Source organism: Pogona vitticeps, chromosome 1 (assembly GCF_051106095.1).
Source record: "Pogona vitticeps strain Pit_001003342236 chromosome 1, PviZW2.1, whole genome shotgun sequence".
Classification (NCBI taxonomy): domain Eukaryota; kingdom Metazoa; phylum Chordata; class Lepidosauria; order Squamata; family Agamidae; genus Pogona; species Pogona vitticeps.
Genome location: NC_135783.1, coordinates 220903952 through 220926707, shown reverse-complemented (window position 1 = coordinate 220926707; position 22756 = coordinate 220903952). Strand labels below are relative to the sequence as shown.

The window sequence follows — 22756 nt, the reverse complement described above, 5'->3', positions numbered from 1 at the left end:
GGTGCCTTGCATATAGTTTGCTTATAATATTCAGCAAACTTATTGGCCTGTAGTTGGCTGGATCTTCCCTTTTCCCTTTCTTATAAAATGGGACTCACTCTTAAGAAACAGACCTAGCACAGACATCTGTCATGACTTTGGAGACTTTCATATTTTTTTCCAGTATCCACAAGATATTGGTTCACAGCCTGATGAAGGCTAGGATAGGCTGAAAGCTAGCATTCTTTTCTTTTCTTTTTGAAGTCTAATAAAGGTAATGGGGGTGTGTGAAATGGTTAGTCTGAAATGTGGTGGAGGAGCAGAGCTTTGCAGATTCCTTGGACTGCCAGAAAGATGAACAAGTGGGTCCTAGAGCAAATCAAGCCTGAACTATATATGGAGGCAAGTATACTGCAACTACGGCTGCCCTACTTTGGGCACATCATGAGAAGGCATTTTCTCTGGAAAAGACAATAATGCCAGGAAAGACTGAAGGCAACAGGAAAAGAGAAAGACCAGATACAAGATGGATTGACTCCCTAAAGGAGCCATAGGCTTGAGTTTGCAAGAGCTGAGCAAACTTGACATTCTGAAGATCATTCATCCATAGGTCACCATAAATTGGAGATGAACTGATGACACATAACAACAATAATAAAAGTATCACCTCACCTTGCTTTGATTTAGCCCCAGTGGCTGAAATCCTGCTGAGCAGCTCCACATGTCAAGTGGTGATGATGGCAGCTGCAGCTGCAGCAAGTTGCTGCTGATTAAAGCTTCCTTTGGCACTTTTGGAATACGTATAGTTTTGTCACATTGTGTATGAGTTATATGCACCCTAGAATCACCTTTGATCAGGAGTGATTCACCTTTAATCTGTGACAGCTGATGCTACAATTTCCCCCTCCAATGACTGCACAGCTGATTTTTCAGCCAGTGAACTGGTCATGGAACAACTGATTGGTTCAAAATTGGGAAAGGAGTATGACAAGGCTGTATATTGTCCCCCTGCTTATTTAACTTATATGCAGAATACATCATGCGGAAGGCTGGACTGGATGAAACCCAAGCCGGAATTAAGATTGCCGGAAGAAATATCAACAACCTCCGATATGCAGATGATACCACTCTGATGGCAGAAAGTGAGGAGGAATTAAAGAACCTTGTAATGAGAGTGAAAGAGGAGAGTGCAAAAAATGGTCTGAAACTCAACATCAAAAAAACTAAGATCATGGCCACTGGTCCCATCACCTCCTGGGAAATAGAAGGGGGACATGGAGGCAGTGACAGATTTTTTTTTCCTGGGCTCCATGATCACTGCAGATGGAGACAGCAGCCCCGAAATTAAAAGACGCCTGCCTCTTGGGAGGAAAGCGATGACAAACCTTGACAGCATCTTAAAAAGCAGAGACATCACATTGCCAACAAAAGTCCGAATAGTCAAAGCTATGGTTTTTCCTGTTGTTATGTATGGAAGTGAGAGCTGGACCATAAAGAAAGCAGACCGCCGAAGAATTGATGCCTTTGAATTGTGGTGCTGGAGGAGGCTCTTGAGAATCCCCTGGACTGCAAGGAGAACAAACCTATCAGTTCTAAAGGAAATCAACCCAGAGTTCTCACTGGAAGGACAGATCCTGAAGCTGAGGCTCCAATACTTTGGCCATTTCATGAGAAGAAAAGAGTCCTTGGAAAAAACATTGATGTTAGTAAGGTGTGACGGCAAGAGGAGAAGGGGACGACCGAGGATGAGATGGCTGGACAGTGTCTGCGAAGCAACCAACATGAATTTGACACAACTCCGGGAGGCAGTGGAAGATAGGAGGGCCTGGCGTGCTCTGGTCCATGGGGTCACGAAGAGTCGGACACGACTAAACGACTAAAACACACATGACTGGTCTTGCGAAGGGCAGCCTGATCAAGGAGCAGAATGTTTCTGTGCTTGCCCTTCCAGAGGGAACAGGATTTTGGCTTTATGTCTTTGATTTTTGTGCTGGAAGGCAGTGAGATTAGAATACAGGGCACAGCTAGCCTGACAAGATAACAAAAAGAAGAACAGTTCCACCCCTTATTATAACAGTTTAGATCCTTATTCGTACTTAGTGCAGACCCATTGAAGTCAATCGGACCGAGAAGGACATGGTTAATTTGAGTCCTATTGACATCATTGGATCACTTATAGATCCAACTCAAGATGTCGACTCCCTATCTGCTTTCCAAAGATAAATAAATATAACCAAGTATAGAATATATTCTAAATACACTGATACGGGGTGATAAAAAGCACACATTTCTAGTGAGAATAATATGTGTTAGGTTTCAGTTAATTTGTGTTAGGTTTCAGCTCACAAGCCCACCTCCTTGAGACAATGTTGTGTTCTTGACAACATTTTATTCTCCTTTCTACCAAAGAATTATTGTCATTTTATCAGAAGCGTAAGAGACTGTTTACTCCTTCCAAAATTACAAGGTAATAAATATGTATAATGTCAAAGTTTAACTATGCAAACCAGTGTTAATTACCTATCCCCAAATGATTATTTGGAGCAAAAAAGGAAGAGGAGGAAGGAAAAATTGGTTATTTCATCACATAAAGTACTTAGAGCAGAATTCACTATCTTACATATGATAAGAGTGCCTCCAAGTGGCACAGAGATAAATTCCAGTTGGGGGGAAAGAGTTAAAATGCAGAATTCCTGTAAACTTAAGACAAATTCTCCGTGGGGGAGAATTCATCTATTGAAACTGATAGCATTCTTTTTACACCCACCTTAGCAGATTTTTTTTAAAATTACTATGCGCAGCGTGTAGCACTATTTTAAATATGCTTGCTACTTTGCAGTATATGAGCAATCTTTTCCCATGCCCCCCCTCCAGAAAACATCATTGCTCCAAGTTGGTGTCCTAGTCCATCAGTATTACAACAGATCTCATTTAAAAAATAAGAAGAGCTATGCTGAGTTAGATTAATTATCTACTGAGTCCAGTAATCTGTTTCCCAGGAGGACAAATTGATGTGTCATGACATGAAAGTAACAGAGCATCTTTAAGAAAAATGAGCTCTTTCTACTGTTGTTTTCTTCTTCTTGTTGTTACTACTAATAGCAGAGCTACTATTTCTATGTCCAGTCTACAGCTCTTCTAACATTTGTTTCTATCACACTTTCTTTTTCTGCTACATATTTACTAAACACTGTAAGCCTGCAATCATATCTAGTGAGCTCCACTGAACCCATTAGGGTTTATTTCTGAGGAGACATAGATACAATGGCATTGTTATTGTGGTTCCCTTATCCAGTTACTGCCACACATGTGCTAAGCGCCAACAGAATGGCCATTCAGATTTCCCATTGCAACCAATGACCAGTCTGTAGATGCATTTTTCTAAGGTCAAATGCACTAGAATTGATGGAAGGGAAGAACTGTCAGATTACAAAAGATAGTAGCATTTGAGGGATGGGGAGCCAGCAAATTGCTAGGATGTTTCCACATGAAGAATGAGAGTGCTGTGTCTTGCAACCTACATTTAATAGCCAGCTTTACATGACATTGTGCTAGTCCTTAGCAATTCATGAGAAGGCAACCCTTCTCATATGCAGTAGGTAGCAGAGCATCAATAGTGGTGTTGAGCTGCCAGCAGAGCTGTGATGCTGTGTCTGATTCTGTTTCAGGAGGGAGTGTTTCACAGCCACATACCTCTACATACCTTTGCCATTGCTATTGTGGCATATTCACCCAGAGCATGAGAAAAGGAAGGGCAGAAAAGTCTCTGGGAACGGTGTCTCTTGGAATCGGTAGTGGACGGGAGGGGAAAGTGGTGTGGAGCAATAATGCAGGAGTAGCAGCAGCAGTGATAAACTGAAAGGATAAGGAAGTAACTTCCTCTGGGGAAGGTGAAGTTGTTTCTTCTGACTGAGGTGCTGTTGGGTGCAGCTCGAATTCCTATCAGTAATATATGTACATGCACAGCCCTCTATCAGTTTGCAAGCCTTTCTTCTCCAAAGATCTGGGAGTGGGAGAGAGGAGACTGTGTTTCTGATGTTACTCAAAGCTCTGGATCTTTGCCCTTTGCAACTGAATGTTTATGCAACCAGTGTCACAAAATACACTCCACTTGGCTCACTCCATCTCAAAGTGTGCTCTGCTTTCTTTAGCTGCCGGGATGAGAAGGCAGCAGCAAGAACCCAGAGATAAGAGTTGTTCAATGAGGGACTGCAGCTTATTCAGTGATGCTTCTCCTCCCTCTGGGCTTCAGACTCTTGCTTTCCTTTGGGGCTTCTAAAAAAAAACTTCCTCAAGATCACTTAAATTTCCTTTAGCCACTGATCATAGATTGATAATGATATATTGGGGAAGGCTGAAGGCTGTTCCCACCAACATGGCTAGGCACTGTGTTTGCCCCATTCCCCTCTGTCCTCTCAAAGGGAATTTAACATCAAAACACATGCTGCAGTTTAACATGCTTGGAGGTCTGCCATAGGTGGTACCTTACGGAGGCGGAGAGGCAATACCACAAGGAGAGTGGTGTAGAGATATCACAAGAGAACAAGTTGCAAACTGTTGCTTGTGTTTTAATACAGCAAACTGATGACAGGAAGGAGCCCATCATCTGGACATACCCTTAGAATATCTAATAAATTGACAGAAAGAAGGCAACAAAATCTAGGATAGTTATAAAGCCCAGTCTGGGGGAAAACATTTTTGACTGCTTCACTCCTTTGCCCCTCCCCTTTTTTTGTAAATTAAAATTCCTTAGGATGAAGAGTACAGATGAAGAAAGTTAGACTATTTCTAATTTTGGATTACCATCATCTAAGGTCTTGCAACAAGCATAACTAGTCAGAGTTGCTGTTCACATCAGTGACCGAATAATCAGCTGATTAACATTGCACTGATGTCAAAATCCTTAGAAATAAGATGATTTAGTTCTGTTAAGAACTAAATAATGCAAGCACTCGTGAACTACTTTCATTATAACTAGAAATTGTCTCTGGCAGCAGTGTCTCCTTGTGAAGCCACTGACTCTCAAATGTGACCTATTTTTTTGATACTAAGTAAGGTAAAAATAAATTGGTTGATGGGGAAGGAAGAGAAACATCTATTTTTATAATATGTGGGATGTATATTGTAGGCATCCATATTTATGTAGTGCACCATAGAGATCAACAAACATTTCAAGACACACACATACACACATGCACACCAGGGAACTTGGTCATGGAAGCTCGGCCACCAAGAGTTTTGGGTGGTAGGCCTGCTTTCTCCTGAATGTAAGAATGTTCCCAGAACCTCCCCCCCCCCCATGGAAGTGACTAGTAATGTATGAGCCAAGCATCCAACTTCCTTTCTTATGGCTTTAGCACAAGGGCTTTTGTACATGAAGCTCTCTCTTTCAGCTCTGTCTTTTATTTCTTTGTTTCTAATGCTGTTGCTTTGAAGCTCAACAAAGAAACAACAAGACAGTTCTGCTAAAACCAACAATGAAGCTGGTTTTATACTGAAATGTTGTTGAACCTTATGGGAGTCCCAGGCACTTCAAGTGACTCTGTTCACATTCCAGCCCATATTGTCACAAAGAAATGTTTGGGATACTTCTGGTTGAGGCCGGAGGTGCTAAACCAATTTGATCATTGTCAATTCCTGTGTGAAATGACTGGATTTGTACTTTTTGGATTGAGATGTAAATCAGATGATAGCTATCTACTGGATTTCCCATTTCTCCAGATGCTATAGATCCATTTTTTAACCTAACTGAATGTACTATAACATGTATTTAAATACATATTATTGAGGGGAAATGTGGAATTTAAGAAGACAATGTTTAAAAGGAAATGAACTTTCATCCATTGTGACAAAAAACATAGAAATTTATGCTGACAAGACTTTAAAAATACTTTTTCAGGATTTCTTTGGAATAGATTGGAAGAAAAATATATGAAAGTGACACAGGCTAAAATTTCTGGTCATAATCCTATTGTTGATTTATGCTTGCATAAGAGGGATTGTTTTAAGTTGTGGTGATAAACTGCTATTCATTATAGAGGTGCTGGTTAGTTCCCAGGTGTGTTCCCAATCACATGTCTGGGCACATGCCCAGGAACACAACCAGCACCTCGTTAACAAGTGGTAATTTGCTGCTAAGACTGACATGATTTCCCTTACAGAAGTGTAAACTAGCAATTGGATTCTGGTCAGAGATCTCTACTTAAAACTGAGGTTGAACACCCCCCCCCCACACACACACACCCCGCAGACACACAAATTGCCTCTAAAGGTCAATTACCAGTCATTCCCCAATATATTCAAAGTACTGCTTTGAGGTTTTCTTAAACCATGCATATTATTACTACCATTATTATTGGTTTTCTGAATGTGTTTTTTCCCAGAGACCAAGAGTATAAATTACTCTCTGCAGACAAATAATATGTAAATTTTGAATGGTAGTGAGAAAATATATATATTCTTCAAGGCAGAGTAATAAACTGAAATGCTGCTCATATTGAAACTAATTGGTTTCTTCTTTGACAGCTGCAAGAAAGCATTTTTCATATGTTTACAGAAAGAGTAATAGAATAGATCCCACAGTCTCCTGTCTGAGTACAAATGCCCCTTTGGATACCAGAAAGTTCAGTGTTTATCAGACACTTTGCAGGCATCTCTTGTTAAGGTGTTGGCAGCACATCAATGCCACAAGTGAACAAAAGACAGTAGTATATGAGCTTCAGGAAAGGAAGGGGGGGATAGAGCTTCAACAAGTGCATCCCAGTGAGGGATACAATAGATTTAATTCACTCACTATTCAGCTTGTTTTCAGTTCATGAGACCCACCATGTTCCTCAGTGGGCTGGTTGGGAAATTATTTTTCAGCATTAGATTTGACTGCAGAAGGCCAAATAGCAGAGTACAATGGAATAGAATAAATGCCTTTAGAATCAGTATTTTGAAGTAGAGCCTTGTGTAATTGTTAATTTGTTCTGCCTTTCTTTAAATTATTCAGAGAGAGAGGGACAAGAGCTTCCCTTCTGCCCTTGACTCTACAGCTGTTCTTCTGCTTAAAGGACAACAATGACCTTGCTTGCTGTCAATAACTAATGAACATTAATTTAGTTAAGTGGACTCTTGAACCAATTTGACTATGAGTTAAAAAGTTTACCCTATATTAATCAATCTGGGATGCCATGCAGTGTCATTAAATGAGAACTCCAGAAGACTCCATTCAGTGTCTTAGTTGGGTGGGGAGACAGGAGGAGATACTTCAGGAAAAGATAGGATGGGGGTGCAAAAATATTAGGCTTATTTAATTTTAAAAATTCATATGCGCACAAGTATTCCAAACACCTTTAGACCTCAGAGATAGGGAATCTCGCTGCACTCTCATGCCATTAAAAGGAGGTTATTTTCAGGAAAGTGAGTCGTAAATGCTTAACTTGGTTCAGATAATGGCCAATTTTTATCAAGATCCTGGATGGAAAATATAAAGTGAAAAAAACATGTGAGAGAGTGTGGAATAACTATGTTGTTGTACATAGTCGTTTATCTCTTTTCACAGAAATGGTGGGGCTGGCTTCCAAGTACTGTATTGTAAGATATGGTTAGCACATCTCATTTTATTTCTGTTAGAGAAACTTGACCTATAGGTAGAATGTCAATCACCAATCAGCAATAGCATGCATCAATATGCAAATATTTTCTAGTCTCTTTTATTTTGGGGTGCTATTCAAGAGGATAAACTGGAGATAAAAAGCAAATTTATTGAAAATCAGTGTGATTTGCATCCATATCCCTACAGTGTAACCCTATATCTATTGACTAAAGGGAAACCCCACTGAATTCATTAGGATTTCTTCCCAAGTAAGGAGTATCACACTGAAACCTAAAAAATTAAGAGTAAATGGGATATAATGTCACATAATGTATGTGTGGACCTCAGATCACCAGCCAATAACTACTAAATTATGGCATCCTATTTTATATCATGTACAATTTTGGACCTTAACATTTCCATAAAACTTTGGAAAATTTTATGGAAACTTTGTGTTATTCTCTTTTATATCCTCTGGCCATACGTAAAAAGAAAAGACTTTTTAAACAATAGAAATGGATCTTCTACAAACCATCCTAAGACTGAAGAACATTTTAACTTCAAATTACCGGTAGTAAATGGAACCATTCAAAGTTTTATCCAAGTAAGAAACTCTTCTGAAACTGAATTGTGGAATTATATTTAAGAGATTTATTAGATGCACCCTGTAAATGTGAGAAATGTGAGAAATGTAGGAAGCAAGCAAGTGTTTACCAAGGCAGAGTAAATATGGAGAGAGGAGAACTTCTAATATGAACAAATGTTGGAAAGCACAGCAGATACAACATGCCTTAAAGCAAGACACATGTTGTGTGCAAATGAATGGGAGGATTATGAATCATTTTAATTTAAACATTTGAAGCCATTTATTTATTTATTTATTTATTTATTTATTTATTTATTTATTTATTTATTTATTTATTTATTTATTTATTTATCTATCTATCTATCTATCTATCTATCTATCTATCTATCTATCTATCTATCTATCTATCTATCTATCTATCTATTTATTTATTTATTTATTTATTTATTTATTTATTTATTTATTTATTTATTTATTTATTTATTTATTTATTTATTTATGTATACCCCACCCATCTAGACCAGAGTCTACTCTGGACGGCTAACAATAATAGATAAAAGTAAAAACAATATAATAAAATTAAAACAGCAGTAATAATATAGTTCAAGATGGGAAAAATATTTATTTATTTATTTATTTATTTATTTATTTATTTATTTATTTATTTATTTATTTATTTATTTATTTATTGGACTTATATACCGCCCCATAGCACTACAAGCACTCTCCGGGCGGTTCACAATTTTTTTTTAATTATACAGGCTACACATTGCCCCCCCCCAGCAAGCTGGTTACTCATTTTACCGACCTCGGATGGATGGAAGGCTGAGTCAACCTTGAGCCGGCTACCTGGGATTTGAACCCCAGGTCGTGAGCACAGGTTTAGCTTGCAGTACAGCGTTTTAACCACTGCACCACGAGGCGCAGGTGATGACAGGAGGAAAAACTTGCCTAAAGAGCCAGGTCTTAAGTTTGCTCTTAAGAACACCCACCAAGGGAGCCAGACAGATCTCTGTGGGCTGACTGTTCCTGAGGCGAGGAGCTGCTGCCAAGAAGGCACAGTTTCTTGTTTCTCTCCGGGGCTCCCTCGGCGTTAGGCCCCTCAGTCCTTCTTGGTTAGAATGAGTGATTCAGGTAGATCTAGGTGGGAGGAGGCATTCCGCTAGATATCAAGGTCCTGAATCATTTAGAGCTTTATATTTCTTCAACTAGTATATATATAAAAGTGAAATGGAATTTTTTTTCCGGTAAAGATGTTCCAAATTCAATCTTAAGGATATTTTGGCTTGCTCATAGAGTGAACTTTTGAGACCAGTAAAATAGTATACTCTTCCAGTGGCTGAAACCACTTTTTCTGCTGGGTGATGTTATAATGTTTTCCAGTCTATATTGTTGTTAAGCAATTCCTAAAATTAAAACACAAAATGTTGAGGGTCTTATTGTGGTTTGCATGTTCGTTCTTTTCATTAAACAAATTTATTTTTTTAAAAAAAATTAAAATACAAAGAACAAATATAACAAAGGGAAAAGGACAAACTCAGAAAGAATTGTTTCGTGGCTTAGCTGGATGTAACATCATGTTAAAAATCTCCCCAGAAGATGATTCAAGAGGTTAGCACGAACATATATACAGTACGTCATCTGAATTACAGTAGTGAACAAATGGAAACCATGTAATAAAAATCATTTTACTATATCATATTGATTTCCTTGGATTGCAGCTGTTAGTTTCCCCATTTGTATTACAGACCACACCTTAATTTGCCATAAATGTAACAATCACTCCACAGCCTCTTTCTATTTATTTCCCATTATTAACCTTGCTGCAAGGCACAAAAGATATATAAGATCTTGGTAGTGATAGGATATTATCTTCTGAATAAATAGTTACAAGGTCCAATGTGGGGGAATAACTCAATTGTTTGTTCATTTATTAAATCTAATTTTCCAAACAATTGTTCTCAAAAACATAGCACCTTGGGGTGCTGCCACCTCTTACATACATACAAGGAAGTGACACCACTTCTCTCCCAATATCTGAGGTCCATCTCTTCATTTACATAGCTTAGATTTAGGAGAATGTAAGACCACTGGTAGTTTACTTAAAGCAGTGCTCTCTAGCATCAGATGAAACTGATTTAAATATTGCTGTATTCCTAATCCCCTTCCACTTTTCTTTGCCAATGTGATATCCTAGACCATTACTACATACTTCTTTGAAGCCCAAGGCTTATAGCCAGTGATTTTTTTTTTCTTGGGGAAAAAGGCTATCAGAACTCTTGGAATACATTTCCTTCAGAGCAGATGACAATTCAATTGTAATTAAGAGTATTAAAATAGTGGACAAACACTAGGAGATCTGGGTCTTGGTCTGTGAGAACTAACGAGATCCAGACCTTAAAAAGTGGTTGTAGACCAGGCAGTATAATATTAACCGTCGTTGTTTAGTCGTGTCCGACTCTCCGTGACCCCATGGATCAGAGCACACCAGGCCCTCCTATCTTCCACTGCCTCCCGGAGTTGTGTCAAATTTATGTTGGTTGCTTCGATGACACTGTCCAACCATCTCATCCTCTGTCGTCCCATTCTCCTCTTGCCTTCACACTTTCCCAACATCAAGGTCTTTTCCAATAATATTAACCACTTGTTACTTAAAATCAGAAAAAGGTGCTGAAACCTATTTCTGGTAAGTATTTAATAGCATAAAAGGTCCCAGAGCTCAGTTCTTGTGAGTTTTACACACACACACGCTCACACACATCCTGTGTATAGTAAATTAATCATGATTTTATAGATTTTTTTAAAGCTTTTACCATTCAACTGTCAGTGCCTGTGGTGATGTAGTTGCTCCATTAAGGTTAAAAGAGAATGTTTTTATGGTGTTTATTTTGTTTATGTTAGTACATTATAATAATGAATAAGTTAATCATTAAATTACTTTTTTGAATTGTTAAAATAATATTCTATTTCTGAAAAAAAAGTTCCAATCCTGTTCCTGTTGCTACCCTGAATACCTTAGAAAAGTATTCTGTTAATCTTTGATCCAAAGTTACTCTTTTCCTATCTAAGTTGCTAAACAGCTCTACCAGCCTGACCTCAAGGTCACAGGATGAAATAATTTCCCTAGCAGAGTTGAGATAAATTCTTCTGAGTCAGTCATGTTCCGGAAGGATTTTTCACTTGAAGTTTTCAGGTGCATGAGGAGAAAGCAGAATCTGAAGTATGCAGGGTAACAAGATCAGGCCTGACTTCCTACGAGGCCTTCCAGAAAGTACAGTGCCTGGCAATATCACAGCTCACTCCCCACTTCCATGATGCTGAAAGACCCTCTCCCACCCATGATGCTATTCTAGTATTCCCTCTTCTACACTGCAGCCTTGAGTTTGCTAGACAATACTTATGGAAAGAAGAAGAAGAAGATTCTCAAGGCCACTTAAAACATTGTGGAAACATCATCAATATAAAGTATGATAGGAAGAGATTACTATATTACAGATTTCCTAAATCACATAAAATATAGCAAAGAGAATAATTTGAGTAGAATAATAGCTGAAATTGGAATAGTACCACATACTGGTCAGAATCCAATTAAATATTGTGCTGGTGTATATCCATTAATGTAAATTTCAGCAGGGAATTGCCATTACTTAAGAAGCTGACATTTGCATTTCTTGCTGCATGCCAACCCATACAAATAGTGTGCAACATGATGTATGTCCACTGACTTCTGAATCAACGACAATTCACTTCTAAGTTTTATACCGATAGGCTTACACCAGCAGGTATATAGGATTCTGGGCTGGGCTACATGTTCCCCACCAGTTTTTTGGGGGTCTATATGTAGAGATCCCATAGTTCTGTGCTCTGTAGGGGAAAGATGTTCCCATGTTGAGCCACAGTGACCAAGCCAATAAACTAAACTAGCAAGTCCAGTTTAGTCAGAGATTCATTGGCTGATTGTTGGCAAATCATTTTTCCTGCTTCAATTTCACATAAACAACATGGAGAGCAATAGCTCTGACCTATGTCATCTCACATGGTAACCGGAAGTAAATATACTGTATATAAAATGAAATATGTATAAAATGAAACAATTGTCATATTTGAAGCCTGTGTATATAGGTTTGGTTGATAGTAATCATAATTCCTTTAGCTAAATCATGAGCTGGTGTTGGGAATGTCTCAGTGATAGTAGCAGATCCAGTTCAGATATAGGTCTTCTGCCTGAAAAAACCAAAATACAAATTAAACATATTCATTTAGTTTCCACTCAGCTCATTTAAGCTTGCTCTAAATAATTATGCACAGACCTGTGGCCTAACATTGAGGCTGAGATAATGTAATGAAGGAAGAGATGAAAAGCAAAACTACTATGGAGAACAAAGTTAATCTTCTATTTCTCATCAACAAACGCCTTGGAAATCACCAGTCACTAAATTATGCATCAATAATATTATCTAAAAAAGAGGAAGCATGAACAGAAAGTGCAAAATATCTTTGATGTTTTAAAAAAATGGGGCGATTGAAAAAAGCAAAAGAAAACATAGCTTCATAGAGTTGCCAAGATAGCTGTCTGAAAAGCTGATCGATATATGCAGTGTTATTGCATCAATATCTCTGTGCATTGTGGGCTTCTCATTTCCCTTTTGAGAAAAGGTTATAATAGTTAAGGCTCTTGAGCTTAGAAAAAAGGCCAAAGGACATGACAGAGGTGTATAAAACTATGTTTGGAGAAAATGATAGGGTGCGACTTCTTTTATGATATTAGAACACATTAAGATTTCTGAAGAAGGGCTAAAGAAAGACCCAATCCCCCCCCCCACACACACAACCCACACAAACCCTCCAACTCAGAAAGTAATTCTCAACACAATGCACAGTTAAAACAACAACATTCCCTCCCACAAGATGTGATGGTAGACACTAGCCTGAATGCATCCCCTAGTTTCAGAGAAGATAACCTAATGGCTACTGTTGCTGTTGCTACATGCTGTCAAGTCAGGACTGCCAACCCTAACAGGGTTTTCAAGGTAAGCAAGATAGCTAAGGAGTGGTTTTACCAGTTCCACTCCCCCAGTCAGTTTCCATGGCTGAACTGGGTCTTGAATCCTATTCCTCAGGGTCCTAGTCTGTCACTCTAGCCACTACCCCACATTGGGGTTTCTCAATGGCTACTAGTCTTGAGAACATCTCTCTTCCCCCACCTACTTCTTTTCAAATAAAGGACAAGCTTGGAATAACATAGGTTTTATTATTCAGACTTACTACCTCATTCCAGCTCTAGCTAATTGCCATTCTGCATATTCTTCAGAAGTATATCTTGGCTTCTTTGGAATGATACCTTAACCTCTAAAAAACTATTCTCAAACTAATAGGTAATTCTCATTCTATTAGGGGTGGCTGGACTTGACTTCCTAACCTCTCAATTGCAGTCAAACCACTGGAGTAAAGCTTAATGGCACTCAGAGTTGGAAATATATGCTAAGATTTTCATGCTCGTTACTTTTTCGATTTCGAAACGCATCGAAAAATTAGACTAATTAAAAATGCAGCCTTTGTTTCATTTAACACTCCAGTTGAGTCTGTTTAAAGTCCAAAGCAAAAAAATCATTAGATTGCGAGAAAAGGCCTCGCCATTTGTGGTCTCCCATCATCCTAGCCCTACCCCTCTAAGCCCTCTAGAACACCAAATTAACATAAATTATAACAATCATAAGAAAAACCCTATAAAGATAAAAATTTGTGCAAAGGGAACTCTTGATGAGGAGCCTTGGTAAGGTGATGAGAATATTAGGAATACATTTGTTCACTATCCCTGTTTGTTATGGATGTGAAGAAATCTTGCTATTGTCTCTCTTTCTATGGACACTGACTTAATGCTGCAATACACTCTATTTAGGATTTTCCACAAGATTTCTTGCCCCCAAAACCAAGAAAAGACAATGTCATATTCTCTACATTTTGTTCAAAGTGTCTCGGCACAAACTTAGTGCCTTTTTTCTTTGGATGCTAAGCATACAAAAATAAACACACACAGCAATTAGGCGGATTGATTTAAAAAAAAAAAGCCATATAATGCCAACATGTTTACTAGTTCTTGCAATATCATGTTTTCAAGTAATGTACATTTTACAAAAATATGCCAAAAAAGGGTGTGGAAATGTGTGGTGTCTCTCAGGAACTGCCCCCTATTCTCTCAGTCATATTATGACAAAGACAATGTATTGATGTATTTATTTTCTGTGTTGCATCATTTATTAGAAAAGGAAGGACTTGTTTAAGATTGACATTCCTTACTGTTTATAAATGCAGAGCATACCAAAAATATATTTTTCTTTTAAAAAATACAATTCCAAGCCTATCTTTAAAAGAAAAGCCCTAGATTTAAGGCTAGGAGAGGCTAAGGCTGTAGTTCTGATCACAATTAAGTGACAATAAGCCTCATTAAACTTAATAAGACTTTCTTCCAAGTAAATACACATGGGATTCAACTATCACTGTTTCAAATACAGATTTCCTGGCTTAATTTGTTGAGCATCCTTTTTCCTTTCACTTAGTTCAATTACTTTCTTCTGTCCAAACCAACTCATTACAAAGAAGTCATTAATCTAGAAAAACTTGTTTTGTATTAATTACAGATAACTTTCCTCTTGTACCTATCAAAGTAAGTAGTATGTCAAACAAAATACTACTATGCAAAAATACCAGCTACAATGTCTCATGTTTAGCTGCACAAAACCGACTTATTTAACCATACATATTTAAAAAGGTTATTATAGTAATTTGTGCTGTCAAATCTGGTTGTCTGGATATGGAATTGTGAACACAAAAGAAATCCTACTGATGGGAAGCATTTCTCAATGGCATTCTAGACAATAATTTTCACTTGTTTTCACCCATCAGTGTAAAACGTCAGCCTTCTTCAACTGATATTTTCTAGATGTTATGGACCACAGTTCCCAGTGTTCCTGACCAGCAGCAAATAGTGTATGTCAAAAGAGCAAATGTTCTTGTGCTGATCGTGAAATCTGGGCAGAAAAGGCACATGGTGAGAAAAGAGTGGGTCTTACAAGGAATCCTATAATCCCTCAACATAAGAGTGTTTTTCTTTCAATTGCCTTTCAAGTGTGGGATAGCTCTGTGGTTTAGGTCTCTGTCTCCAGAGCTAGAGATCTGGAATTCAATTCCCACTGTTCCTTCTTGACAGAGCTGGACTCAATGAATCATAGGGTCCATTGCAGCTTGTATTTATTTAAATGATTTGCTCTTTCCATGAAGAAAGACTGTACATACAAAACAAACAAACAAACAAAATTCCAGCTTAACAGGTCAAGTGGAATCTCAATTTCTACCATCCTGTCCCAAGGGTTAAATATAGTGTCAGACTCACCTAAAGTAAAGGACATTGGCCTCAGGGCATGAACTGAAGCCTCAGGGAATTTCCAAGAGAAGAAGAAGCTGGCAGTGCCTGTGTTGATGAAAAAACCTGTCTGTGGGTTCAGTATGGTTTGCATCGGATAAATGGAAAAATATCTTGCTCCTCAACTTTTCTAGGACAGTTTTGGATCTTCCTTTCTAAAATGGAAGGGGTGTGAAGCTCACCACTCTGTGTTCTGGTAAAGAAAAGTGTTGTTATCAAAACAGCCTTCCATTCTTCTTATATCCATGACCCTCCCTTCACTGTCCATTCCAAAAAGCCCAAGCACCAAACATGTCACACAGAAACATTCCCCATGGAGATACTGCTTTGGTAGCTTTGGTAGCTAAAAACAAACATTACCAAACATGCAGGGAAAGCACTGCGGTCCACTTCTGACTGCCCAGTTGAGCGTGTATGCAAGTTCACTATCCTCTGGGAACAGCGGTGTTTTACTGGTATGCAACCCTGTGAGTAAATGCAGAGTCCTTTAGTCTTACTGTATTGTCTTTTGTTGACACTGCTATTGTGGTGTGCCTATTGCTGCTGGCTGGGCGTATGATTGCACCAACTTAATGCTGCTCTTTAGTCAACTGTGAAGCTGGGTTCTCTGTGGTCTTATATCATCACCATGGTGCCAAGGGGTCCCTCATTTATTTATTTATTTATTTATTTATTTATTTATTTATTTATTTATTTATTTATTTATTTATTTATTTATTTATTTATACCCCACCTTTCTCCTCAAAAGGGCCTAAGGTAGCTTAAAATATTTAAACAAAAAATATTAAAAACTTAAACACACATAGCAGCCCTGGCTTTAAGGGAGGAGAAAAAACCCTTCTCTTGGGTTGCCTGCCTGAAGAAGAAGAACTTTTTGTGGAAGCCTAGCAGAGAGGGGACCATCTTGACTTCCTCTGGCAGGGAGTTTCAGAGCTTGGGAGCATTGACAGAGATGGCCCTTTCTCATGTCCCCACCAAATGCACCTATGAAGTTGGTGGAACTGAGAAATAAAGCCTCCCCTGATAATTTAAAAACCTGAGCACTTCACATAAAGGAAGATATGGCCTTACGCAGAAAGCTATGGTGACCATCAAGGTCTCCTGTCCTCTTCCTTTAAAATAATATGTTAGCTAGGGTACATATAGGATGTCTTGAACTTGAACTTGAACTTATTGTACGGTCAAAGACCCAAAAATACAAGGATAAAAACATTACATAAAATATACAAAACAAGTTAGATATCAAAAGATAGCAGGAATATGAAACTTGAATCATACATCTATCTTAACACAACACTTTACGGATTCTTAAAACTGAGAATAAAAACTTAGCCACTAACTGTGATATTAATTGGTTCTCTCTGGACAGCAGAAACTTAAGGTAGTCTGCGGGAGGTATACTAATGCATTTACACATTATTGGGTAGAGGTGATGGGTACGTTCAGACTTATATAAACTACATTCTAGAATGGTGTGTGCCAGGGACTCAACTGTTTCTATAGGATGTCTAGGTGTGAAGAAGAATGTGTTTTTGCATGAAAGGATCAAATGGTCTATATGATTATAAGTCTGTGAATTAATGGGAATATATGGGATGCAAACGTGTAGGAGAGAGAGTACAAGTGTTTAATAGTCATCCAAAAGGCAGGGGGGATATATTTGGTTGGAGACTGATCCAGAGAGAAGAGGGGGATCCTCTTTGTTTCACTTTAGTGCAGACCTGGGCAAAGTGCGGCCCTCCAGATGTTCCTGAACTGCAAATCCCAACATTCCTCACTGTGTGGGCTAGGCCCCACTCACCTCACACTATTCTCTGTGTGGGCTAGGCTCAAATCTTCTCACTATTGGCTGTGTGGGCTAGGCCCAAATCTCCTCACTATTGGCTGTGTGGGCTAGGAATTATGGGACTTGCAGTTCAGCAACATTTGGAGGGCCGCATTTTGCCCACCCCTGCTTAGTGTGTGTATAATTCCTTTGTGTGATTTGGTGCTAACTTCCTATTTATGAAAATGAATTCCATGGGATAAAACTAATTTTGGAGGTGATTTAGGGAATGAATTAGCTTACTTTGTGGTGAAACTATATTTTTAAAAAAGTGCTGCAGCCAAAACAGTGGTTTTGTGACATACCCATCAAACCTCACCTCTGCCTCATATTCAGGTTTTGGGGAAAGTTGTTGTTGCTGTTGCTTTTGTTTTAAGATTTGCCAGTGGTTATTATGGCTCACCAGGGCATCCATTTTGTGAATGGGCAATCTCAACCCCATGGCTGCAATTTTATATGCCCATGATGATACTTTTTCAAAATTCCAACCATGCCCAATATGCCAAAAGAAAGTCAAGAAGCTCTGCCATATATCGAAACAGAAAACTCTGGATGCAATTAGTGGAATCAGTACAGTACTATTAAAAATCCCACATATATGATTAGGGCGCAGCTAATTCTAATGAGAAAAAGAAGTGATAAAAACTGAGCTAGATACTCACAAAAGCAATATGGTGGGTATTTTCTTATAAACCTTGATTGATACGCATAAAATTGCAAGCTATCTTATTGGTTAAAATAATCATTCAATCAATGACTGCAGTTATAGAAATTATTGAATATTGGGGAAAATCAAAATATGTATGATCTTAAGGAGGAAAACATACTATGTTGATCCTAACTTTTCCAGGTCAGCACTGATGAAATATGTCATCACTAGCATGAAGGTGTTTCCAAGGACATTTTTTAAAGTATGTATTGCATTTGTCAAAAGCTTTAAATAGATTAAGAGTAAGTACAAAGGGAATACACATGAAGCTTTTCCAGGCATTCTGCCAGACATACTCGAGTAACAGTGGAAGCTAACCTCCAGTGGGATGTAGCCAGACTTGTATATCCTGGCTTGGGGTTGAACAAGGAAAGGTGTGTTGCTAAAGTTGCATGCAAAATAAATGGATTATTCATAATCAACTTTTGGATACAGTTGACATGCCTCAGTATAACTCTGTCATAGGAAAGGTTTTCATAATTGTCCCTGTTTTGGTACCTCACTATTATTGTTACTGTTGTGCCTTCACACTTCATGCCAAATATAAAAGAAAAAGAAGTGGGGCAATAACGTATTTTGATATATTTGTTCTTTAATCTTCATGCAAATAATGTGCCTTCTTAATGACAATGTATTATGACTTTGCTTTAGAAAAATATCACTACCCTTCTCCTCAGAGAAAGTGACATTAGTGTCACTCCAAGTTACACAACATCATCATGATGGCCATAGACAGGATTAGCTGTATATTGCAAATATTCCATACTGTACCCTTCCTCAATGCAGAAAGGAAAAAAAATATGTTAATATACAAAATACCCAGAAGATTTAAGTTTGATCCCTCCTCAGTTGCTTCAACAATACAGCCTTCAGGATATAAGATGGAATCGACCCTCTTAAAAATGCACTGTAATGTGTCAGCCTTGTATTATCAACTTCACAGAAAGAAAGTATTGCAATAATTTTGCAGAAAATACTGATTTCCATGAATATAAACATTAATGATAACTTCAGCCTCATTTTAATTCTTCAGAGATATTTAAACCCTTTTACCATCTTACTTTTTTCTTCAAATACTTTAACAGACAACACTCCTAGAAGACGAAAAATAGATTCTGGCAAGTTGATGAATGCTTATAAATTTACAAGTTATGAATATGCAACAAAACTGGCTTCTCTCAAAGCTACTCCTAATGCTCACTTCTGTAAATATTTATTACAGTCTTATCCCCGGTACTAGTAGTAGGTTATATAAAAGTACAGATGTTTGAGTGCTTTCTTTTCTTTCTGTGTTCTTCATTTTCCTGTGTTGGTCTCCTTTCTGGCTTTGATAGAAAACTTTGATGAGATATTCTAAGTAATCATGTGCCATGAAATCAACTTACTGTATTTTTCCATGTATAAAATGACAGTTTCCCCTAAAATAATTAGAGGAAAAATTTAGAGTTGTCTTATACATGAAAGTAAGGGGGGGGGGGGGACAAAGCACTTTGATGATTCCTGCTTTCCCCCTCCACTTTCTTGCAAGGAAAGTGCTTTCCCCCTCCACTTTCTTTGCAAAAAGTGGAAGGGGAAAACAGCTTTATGCAAAGAAAGTGGAGGGGGAAAAGCAGGAATCAAAGCACTTTGATCCCTGCCTTCCCCCTTACTTCCTTGCAAAGAAAGAAATTTTGGGTTAGAAAAGGGGGGCATCTTATACATGGGGCATCTTATACATGGAAAAGTATGGTATGATGACTCTTCCCAGGGTTTGCTAGGTAAAAAAAATATTCAAAAGTGGTTTACTTATCCCTCCTCTAGAAGCACTCTGCACTTGTGTAGCTTGCCCAAGGCCACACAGGGTATGTTTCCACCCAAGAGGCACAGTGAAGATTCAATCCTAATTGTGGGTTCACAGCTAGGATCTTCAACGCCCTGAGTTTTCCATATAGGTCTGGACATTTTATATCATTATGCTTTCTCCATGAGTTTAGGCAGGAAGATATGCGTGTCAATATATTCGCAAATGCTTTCACGGCCGGGATCTAATGGTTACTGTGGGTTTTTTGGGCTCTTTGGCTGTGTTCTGAAGGTTGTTTTTCCTAATGTTTTGCAAGTCTCTGTGGCCGGCTTCTTCAGAGGACAGCACCCTGTGCTCTGTAGTTGGCTTTGGGAGTACAGTATTTATGGATGTGAGATAGGCCTTTGTCTTTTTCTGTAGATGGGTGATTAATGTGTATTGTTGTGGGTGTATTGTTGTGCTAAGAAGAGATTATCTGTTCCTGTGGTTGATGGGTGTCATTAGGTGGTCTTTTGTGTGTAGTGATCCCCTGTCCTTGTGGCTGGGTAGAGTTCGTTGACCTTTTGCACGCTGTATTTTTGAGAGCTGGGAGCCAAGTTTTGTTGAGCTTCACACTTTCCTCTTTTCTGTTGAAGTTTTGCTGGTGCTTATGGATTTCAATGGCTTCCCTGTGCAGTCTGACGTAATGGTTGCTGGTGTTGTCCAGTATTTCAGTATTTTGGAATAGAATTTCATGTCCAGTTTGTTTCAGGGCATGTTCAGCTACTGCATATTTTTCTGGTTGTTTTAGTCTGCAGTGTCTCTCATGTTCTTTGATTCTGGTGTGGATGCTTCGTTTTGTGGTTCCAATATATACCTGGCCACAACTGCAAGGTATCTGGTAAACCCCTGCAGTGGTGAGGGGGTCCCTTCTATCCTTTGCTGACCATAACATTTGTTGTATTTCTGTGGTGAGCTTGAATACTGTTTGTAGGTTGTGTTTTTTCAAAAGTTCCCCCATGTGGTCCGTGACCCCTTTGATATGCGTGTGTTTCCAGAGTAAAAATGACACATGGCACATTCTCTCTTGCTCATTTTTATTTTGTTTTTGGAACTTCTGAATTTTTGTAGGGAGCACTCGTACACCCACTTTCCACGACCTCCTAATTTTTCCCTTCTATTTTGCTTCATTTGGAGCTACAGCATTGCCCTCTTACTCTGCAATAATGAGGCGAGATGCAGGTGATAGGGCCACACTTTATTAAATCAACATGCTTATGGCTTAGAACCAGGGGCCTGCGGTAGTGCGGTATCAGGTTTTGTGCCAAAGGTCTCACAGGACCCCCTCACCAACCTATATGGGCGAGTCCCATGGCCTGTCGTTGTGCTGTCCCTAAGACAGTATGACCCCGGCTGGCAAAATAACATGACCCCCCCGGACCTGCAACCCCCCTGTCTTTGGCAGCCTTCAGCCTGGGGAGGGCACCAGCAGGGCTTTTCTCTGAGCACTGTAACCTCACAATCTGCAGTGCTGAAAGTTCAGACCCGCTATGTAGTGCTTGAACTCCATGGGCACTCATCAATTTAGTTTTCTTCCCCACTACCCACCACGGAATGGGCAAGCTTGCTACACTCCATTCCCCCCCATCCAGCCAAAAATTTCAGCATGCAGGCCCCTACAAAGATCTCTCAAAAAAATCTCTAAACCAGCCTCAGATAAATGAACCCCATCACCTCTATAAAGTTCTGGTTCTTCCAATCGGATCTCTGGGTGTCCTATTACTGATCCTAAGCCCTTAACCATTGCTCTGCAAACTTCCTTATTAACTTTCCTATGTGGTGTTCTATTTATGCGACTGGCTCCCCATTTGGCTCTCCAACTATGCCGAAGAATAATCATGGACCAAACTATTTGTGAAAATAGGAACTTTGCCTTCCAGCTCCTCAGATCAACTAGAATGTCCAGCACAATGGACTTGCCACTGCTTCTGGCCAAGTCATTACTCCCCCCCCCAGAAGAACCAACAACACATCTGGGGGGTACACCAACTGCTGCTGCATTTGCCATGCCAGAAAAATTGGCCCAAAGCATGCCCTTCCGGCCAAGCCATTGTAAACTTGCTGCTGGTTGCAGTCCCAAATCTCAAGCCCCATGCCATCCTGGCAGCATAATCTGCCGCCCAGTGAATGAAACTGTGACCCAGCAACAGGATCCTCAATTGCTGTTTGGGTCGCTCTACATCTGAAATAAAGAGACAAAGAGCCCAATATCAGCCTGCAGCTGTAGCATGACTCACACATGAAGTTTGTATCTATTGGAGGACCATCTACACACCTTCCTGATCTCCTCTGGGCCATACCCTATCATGGTGGCAGTAGATGCTGCCTCAATGCAAAATGAGTGGGTTCCAAAGGGCCATCTAGCCAAACCCACTTGTTCCAAAGCAGCTTCAGTTACCTTCCAAAACTGGTATTTTGTCAGTGGGGTGCCGTCACTATGACAAAATAAGTAGCCCTGATCTTCCTCCCTTTTCTTAAGGTAATCCTCAAGTGCCATTTTTAAAGGTTCCCCTTGACAATTTTTGTCCAGTCGTGTTTGACTCTATGGGGCGGTGCTCATCCCCGTTTCCAAGCCATAGAGCCAGCATTTGTCCGAAGACAATCTTCCGTGGTCACATGGCCAGTGCGACTTAGACACAGAATGCTGTTACCTTCCCACCAAAGTGGTCCCTATTTATCTACTTGCATTTGCATGCTTTCGAACCGCTAGGTTGGCGGGAGCTGGGACAAGCGACGGGAGCTCACTCCATCCCGTGGATTCGATCTTACGACTGCTTGGTCTTCTGACCCTGCAGCACAGGTTTTGCGGTTTAGCCCGCAGCGCCACCATGTCCCTGCC

The 22756-nt window shown here is 39.3% G+C and overlaps 1 long non-coding RNA gene across 1 annotated transcript; it reads right to left on the bottom strand.

Moving 5' to 3' along the window:
- Nucleotides 1-224: 224 nt before the first annotated feature.
- LOC144583354 (uncharacterized) lies at nt 225-21862 on the bottom strand. Its single transcript, XR_013537105.1, has 2 exons — nt 15535-21862; nt 225-12368 (listed from the first exon to the last, which is right to left on the bottom strand). It is a non-coding gene; the product is annotated as an uncharacterized LOC144583354 (long non-coding RNA).
- Nucleotides 21863-22756: the final 894 nt, after the last annotated feature.